This window comes from Moschus berezovskii, chromosome 23 (assembly GCF_049115385.1).
Source record: "Moschus berezovskii isolate FMDL1 chromosome 23, NW_MosBer_1.0, whole genome shotgun sequence".
Classification (NCBI taxonomy): Eukaryota; Metazoa; Chordata; class Mammalia; order Artiodactyla; family Moschidae; genus Moschus; species Moschus berezovskii.
This window is the reverse complement of record NC_142482.1, coordinates 42,571,292-42,578,871: the sequence shown is the minus strand read 5'-3', so window position 1 is coordinate 42,578,871 and position 7,580 is coordinate 42,571,292. Positions and strand designations below refer to the sequence as shown.

Here is a 7,580-nt window from a genome sequence, read left to right as displayed (position 1 = left end):
ATTTTGGACAATATAGTCCACTGAGATTACACTGTGGAGAGAACATCCTAGAACAAATCAAGGACCTTGAAGTCAGGGTGAATCTGACCTACTGAGCTGGTCCTGCTGCTGCTGCTGCTAAGTCGCTTCAGTCGTGTCCGACTCTGAGCTGGTCCTAGTTGCTCACAAACAGAAGATTCAATTTAGTGTCTGAAGAACATTCCAGAACCATCTGATCTTGGATCAGGTGATTCTCCCAGAGACTCCCATGTCTCCCATGGTCTGTGTGTCCAGGTCTGAGCTTGGACAGCATTCCAAAACCTTTTTGCTTTTCTGCCTCAGGCTTCCTGAGTGACTTCAAATCTCATCTGTGTGATTTGCTTCTTCTGAGGCTCCAAGTGAGGCCTCCTTCAGAGTGCTGACTATTGCTGAGTTCCAGAAAGGAAGCTCTATTCATCATTCCAGAGGAGAATTCTGGTTAGAAAAAATTTTCTCCCCTACTTCCTCATTTATAATGTTTTCTTGAACTTTTATTTGATATTTTAATAGATAACATCTAAAGTCTAAAGAGACATGCAGTAAATTTCTCCCTCCTGCTTTCAAAGAGTTCTACCTCCTTAGTCTCCAGCCCTTCAACTGGGAACTGTTGCCATGAGTTTATTGATTATCCTTGAGAGCTTTTTTTTTTTTTTGTAAAATGTGTATTCAACCTAACATGATTATACCTCCAATAGTAGAATTCTACAGATTACTCTGAACCTTTCTTTTATTTTATAATATATGTATGTATATAGTAGTCTTTATCATTCTGTCTTAAATATGCATTGCATTCCCCTGTGTAGTTGTGCCATTGTTTATCTAATTAAATAATTCTATCTAATTAAATAATTCTGACTAATTAGGTTTTTTTCAATCCTACTATTTCAATGAATGCTTCAGAGGGGAAGTTTGAACACAATATAACTCTCATGTGTTCAAGTCTATCTCTTACATTTGTGGAAATGCTATATCAAAGAGTATATGCATTTGAAATATTGGTAGATCCTGCCCAATTGTCCTTGTAGCCTCAAAGCATAGTGTATTTGTCTGTGGAAAACAGAAATGAATAGGATCGTAGGCACCCTTAATACGACTTACTTCATTTCGTGCCAAGTATGAAGCAAAACCAGGCAATCCATGAAAACCGTAGAAAATTTTAGAAAATCAAGGATTTTTGTGGTACTGGAATATTGACTTCTCTCAGAGGTGAGATTTCCCACCATTGAGCCTGGCAGGATGGGGACAAGTTGGATGACGCTGAGCAGACAGATCTGATGAATACTTAAAGTAAACATACCAAATAAGCAGGAGCAGCCAAAATTTGTAGGCAGGATTGTAAATCAGGGCCCTATAACGATGTGTTTTTTAATGTTCAAATAAACAATGAAAGCGGAGCTGTGATGGCCGAGTGGTTAAGGCGTTGGACTCGAAATCCAATGGGGTCTCCCCGCGCAGGTTCAAATCCTGCTCACAGCGCTACTCAATAGCCTCCTGTTCAAGTCGCGAGGCGATTCGTTTCTCGCTGTGAATCTCTACTTCAAATTTTGTTTTTAAAAACCTGTAATAAAATTCCACTCTCTGATAACAGAAATGCAGGTAGCTTCCTCAAAGAGTTCTCTGGTATTTAAAAGCAACCAGCCAACCATGGAAAGGGGTGGCAGGAACTATAAAGATCGAGGATCATAAATATCCATGTGGGGTGTGTGTGCACGCGCGTTCTTTAAAACTATAGAAATGAGGAAGCTGAGGCAAAGAGAAGATACACAGCTTGGGCCAAGGCAATAAATCTAACCAAGGAAGAGTACGGATAAAAGTTGTGGGCACCGTGGCTGCACTCAGACCCAACTGTTGCACTTCTTGCTCAAAGGACTGCCCTCGCTTATAAATAAACACTTCTGTATTTCCACGTGCCTGTTTCGCCTACTTTGAGCCCTTAAACATTGCTAGCCAATTTATGTAATGATGACTGGTATTTTAAATTTTTATAATTATATTAACTTTGAACGTCTAAGTTCCTATGTGAACTTAGTTCTTAAAGAATTTACCTTTATTGAATTATTACCTTCATTTCGCCTAATTTGAGAAGGTGGGTATTTCAGAATGTCTTCTTTGATACAGTGTCTGAATTATTTCCTCTGGAAAGAGTTTTGGCTATTTGGAGAGTGAGATTGAAAACATATGATTAATACCTCAAGAATGTGTTTTATTCCACTTTCACTATATCAAAATTGAAAATTAAACGGGTCATTAATAATTGATCCATACACAGCATCAGTATCTAAGTGCTAAAGAAAAATGAAATGATTTGATGAATGAACAGATGAAGGACTGCAGAAATTAATGAAGCGTTCACAAGCAGAAACAATATAAACAAGCATGCACGTAAATGGGGGCGGGCGGGGGAGCTAACCATAGTTGTTTTGTTACATACATGATTCTCCAAGGAAGAAAATAATTCTTTCATAATTATAAATATTTTAAATGAATGTAACATGCAAAATGACCCCGAAGATAACCCATCAGCTTCACCAGAATCCACAGCTCCTTCCCGTCTAACTGATTTCCGTCTTCATCGTCAAACAACTATTTTCTCAACCATTCCAGTGAACAAAGACTAATAGAAATCCTCAAACCGACGGGGGCCAGTGGCGCAATGGATAACGCGTCTGACTACGGATCAGAAGATTCTAGGTTCAACTCCTGGCTGGCTCGATACCCCTTTCTTTTTAGGCGGAAGAAAAAAACTTTCTTTGTACATTTTTCAAATTGATAACAACAAAAAAAATATTTTTAAGTTCTTAAAATTATTCGAAGTAAATCTTCTGATCTGGTTTTTAACCATCCGTGGTACCTGCCACACTGAGCAACTTCGGATTTTCTTTAAGTCTGAATGGATGCTTAAAGTATCTGTCTTCTAAAATGTCCCCTTTATCTCGTTTCTTTCAATGATACTAAGAAGGGGAGTTGACAGAAAGGTCTTTGGAAAGACAACTTCAAAAATTAAATATGGAATATTACTCGACCATGAAAAGAAATGAATTTCTGATACATGCTACACATGAACGAACCTTGAAGATACATGCTAAGTGAAAGAAGCCAGACACAAAAAGCCATATGTTGTATGATTCCATTTATATGAGATGTCCAGAATAGGCAAATCCAGAGATATTAGTTAACAAGAACTGGGGAAAGGGTACAGAGTTGATTTTTGTGTGATGGAAATGTTTTGAAACTCGATAATGGTGAAGGTTGCACAACTCTAGGAATATACTCAAAAACACTGAATTGTGCACTTTTGTGTGAATCTTAAAAGTGTATCTTAACTTTTAAAAATCAAAGAAACAAGAAAGAAAAGAAAAATATGACCAACATTTTCTTCATTAATTTTCCCCCACTGGGCAGAGTTCTCCCTCTTTAAGCTCTTCCCTGCACAATTTCTGCCTCGGAGCATGGGTCGTAGAGGGAAAATAAAGGACATCGACTGGAGAAATTGAATCTGGAAAGATGCTTCTGTAGACAGATGAAATCATAGCGTCCCCCTCAGTTCAGCGATCTTGGCAAAAATCCGCCCTGACACCTGAGAAAACTATTCAGACTCTTATCTCCCCGCCCAGCCCTGGAGCTCAAGAGAAGAGCGCCGCAGCCTCACCACCAAACTGAGAGACTATTCAGAGTTGTAAGGAATCCAAGGCAGAAATTAAACCGACAGGAAGAGGGCAAGGATGTGACACGAGTCAAGGAAAGCAGCAGTTTGGGGGGGGGGGGGGGGTTGTCTCTTTCAACAGCTTGATCTCCTTTCCAGGTGTTCCTGGGCGTGACTTCAGACGCTTGGGGCAAAGTGGAGGTGTCTGGGAAAGAAAACAAGGTGAAGATGGAAAGGAACAAAAACATGCAAAGGAGACTTTCATTTGGTAGTATTTATGCATTTTGGCTCAGACGGTAAAGAATCTGCCTGCAATGTGAGAGATCCACGTTTAATCCCTGGGTCAAGAAGATGCCCTGGATGAAGGCAAAGGCTGCCCACTCCAGTATTCTTGCCTGGGAAATTCCATGGACAGAGGAGCCTGGCTGGATACATTCCATGGGGCTACAAAGGATCGGATACAACTGAGCGACTAACACTTTTCTTCACATATTTGTCTTACGGAAGTTGATTGGCTCAGTACGATGTGCGTTCTAAGCGGTGCTGGCAATTAAAAGAATGAACCTGCCACGCGTCTAGCCTTCGTTTGATACATGATCTGTTGGGCTGTTACCCAATTAAAAGGCTGGAGTTGGGGCAGAATGGGGAGGATAGAATGGCCCAGAGGATCCGGAACTTCCTGATGTAAATGCTTCTCAAAACTTGGCGCGGAGAATCGCTAGGAAGGAGGAGTATTAAGTCCAGTTTTCTAGATTTCAACCCTCGGAGATTCTATAGTGATTCTAGGATGCAGCTCATGAATTTTTAGCAAACTGATATTGTATTTTATTACCCTCTTTTTCCAACTAGCAACGACAGGGAACTTCCACGGTAGAAGGGAAAAATAGAGCGTCTATATGGAGACACTTCCAATCTTAATATTATTCCACGAGGCTTTAACCAACCAAGGTAACCAACTTTTCTATTCTCAAGATTTTTGGACTGGTATTTTTTTTGGTTGTGATAGAGGCTGGTTCTAAAAGGAAGTCCGTTTTAACTTTCCTTTCAAATAAATACGAACACATTTGATATATTCATCAAATCACTCTTGGACCTAAAGGAGATAACAGGTAACAGGTTTTTTTTTTTCAAAAATTGCTGGGAAATTCTTCCCCTCCTCAAAAAAAAAAAACTACAGAGATAACACTGTGAAGTGAGTATTATTTCTTTTTCCCCAGAATGTTGGGTTAGGGTTAAGATGCCCTGTCAAAAACAATAGACATTAACACATGCTTCTAAATTTAGTTTTTTTTTTTTTAAAAGAAACAACGTGCAATATCTCAGTAATTTTTGATTGCATGTCAAAATGATAATATTTGGAGTTAAAACATTAAAGTTAATTTCACTTGTTTATTTCTACTTCTTAAAATATGACTACTAGAAAAATTAAACTTACTTATTATGTGACATTATTTGTTACCTCTCACATCTTCCTGTGGTTATTGATGTAGTAACATCAGTAAAGTTTGATCAACTTGCCAGGGAAGTGGTTCTTTTGAGCAGGCTCCACAGCAGTGTCATACTTAAAAGAATTTCCATTTGATTTTCACTAAAAAAAAAAAGTGTATTATTCTCTAAAAGCAATTCCTAGTGTGTGAAAATGAAAACTTTCTCACAATATATTTCTTTATCTGTTTTTCTTTTTCTCTCGAAGAGGGCTGTGTAGGTTGGCTAGTTAAAGAGCCTGTTTCATAAATAAAAGATTCTGAATTGAAATTTGGCAGAGCTCTCTTCGTAGGCTTTATCCTTCTGAAAAGTGTTAGCCTTCATTTTGTTGAACACAGTTTGGGGAATTAACTTTGATCAAGCCTATGTTGCCCAATTGCTGAATGATGTGGGGAAACTAAGAATCTAATGTTTACTTCATTGATGTGGTTTCTGAAGATGGCAGGCACTGGAAGTTTTATAAGAAGAGAAGTAAAGACTGAGTGAACTATGTAAAAAGTTGCATGAAAAATTGTTCCACACAAGGTATAGTCATATAAGCACTATAAATCACTATTTGGACACCAAACAATTCAGATTCTCACTGGATGACAATGCCCCTCTCATATGCAATGAGATTATCAGTGATTTGCTTTGCAATCTTCAGATATTTTGGCTTTCATCTATGAGGTTACCATGTGAGAGTTTACAATGAGAGTGCCAGCAGTTACTAGAAACCACTGCTTTTTCTTTTTCTTTTTTTGTGTGTGTATAATCCCCACAACCACTCTGAATTCTTTCTGGCATCCTAGGATATTTACCACACATGATGGTCAATAAATATTTGTGAATGGATCAGTGAATACCTAATTTCTTTTCTCTACAACTGTGGAGGTCAGTGGAATGGAGCTGTACACTGAAGGTGCTGATGGCTGCAGGAACTCCTAGAACCAGAAAGCTAAACTCTTTCCTCCTAATATGTCTCTCCTGCACTCTCTACTGACAAAATTTCAGTGCCACCTGGCACAAGAAAATAAATGTTTAAAAGGCCCAGATCCCTTTGCAAAAAAAGAAAATCTAAAAGGGTGAATTTGGAACTGACAAGTACATTAGAAAAACAAACAGCACCGTTTTTCCTCCTGTGTATTTTCTTCACTACTCACACAGAACACTGTACTTCAGACACTTCTGGCCAGTAAATATGTGGAAGTTCCTCCCCAGCCAAGCAATTTTTCAACAAAGAGTGTCCTACAGTTTAACTCAATGCTGACATTACTTTTCTGGAAATAGCATCAGATCCCAAAGATTACGAGATTAGTCCCTTGAGACCGCTCCCATTTCAGATGCCAAAGGAACACAGTAGGTCCCCACATTATCTCAACACATAAACAGGTGGCATATTTCAGTAGATTTTTGGAAACTAAGAGTCAAATAAATATGCTAAATTCAAACACATACACACACAGAGACCAAGAGACATAGGATGTCTTTGATAGACTAACTAGTAGACTCCATAGGGATGAGAAAAGAAATGATTAACTTGAAGGCCTAAAAACTACCCAAGCTGAAACGTCAAGGAAAAAAAATAAAAATAAGAAACACTTAAGAGTTACTGATTAATACATTTGTAATGAGAATCCCAGAAGGTGAGAAGAAAGAGCAGAATAAATATTGGGAGAGTTAAGGATCGAGTGTTTTCCTAAGATAATGAAATACAGGTATCTCTCACTTTTCAAAAGTTCACTTTGCTGCCACTTCAGTTTTAGGAAGGACCTTCTTTAGTACTTGTTTTGTTAGACAGCTTATTAAAAAACAGAGACACTATTTTTCCCACAAAAGTCGTTATAGTCAAAGCTATCATTTTTCCAGTAGTCATGTACAGATGTGAGAGTTGGACTCTAAAAAAAGCTGAGCACTGAAGAATTGATGCTTTTGAACTGTGGTGTTGAAGAATACTCTTGAGAGTTCCTTGGACTGCAAGGAGATCCAACCAGTCCATCCTAAAGGAAATCAGTCCAGAATATTCATTGAAAGGACGGATGCTGAAGCTGAAGCTCCAATACTTTGGCCATCTGATGAGAAGAGTTGACTCATTAGAAAAGACCCTGATGCTGGAAAAGATTGAAGGTGGGAAGAGACGGGGATGACAGAGGATGAGATGGTTGGATGGCTTCACCTACTCAATGGACATGAGTTTGAGCAAGCTCCTGGAGATGGTAAAGGGCAGGGAAGCCTAGTGTGCTGCAGTCCATGGGGTCGCAAAGAGTCGGACACTACTGAGCGACTGAACAGTCGCTGATCAAGTTTTGCAGGGAGCCACTGTAGAGGCCGAGTGCATCAGGAGCAGGAAGGATGGGGCCGCCAAGCTCCTTCCCCAGGAGCTATACTCTGCATGTCAGCGTCAGTCCGCCACAGCTTTGGACTCTGTCTATGAGCATCTGTGCTTTATCTCCAC

At 39.2% G+C, this 7,580-nt stretch overlaps 2 non-coding genes across 2 annotated transcripts; both read left to right on the top strand.

Moving 5' to 3' along the window:
- The first annotated feature begins 1,412 nt into the window (after positions 1–1,412).
- On the top strand, positions 1,413–1,494 carry TRNAS-CGA (transfer RNA serine (anticodon CGA)). Its single transcript has one exon. It is a non-coding gene; the product is annotated as a tRNA-Ser (tRNA).
- A 1,163-nt stretch (positions 1,495–2,657) lies between these two features.
- TRNAR-ACG (transfer RNA arginine (anticodon ACG)) lies at positions 2,658–2,730 on the top strand. The gene has a single exon. It is a non-coding gene; the product is annotated as a tRNA-Arg (tRNA).
- The last annotated feature ends 4,850 nt before the right edge of the window (positions 2,731–7,580 follow it).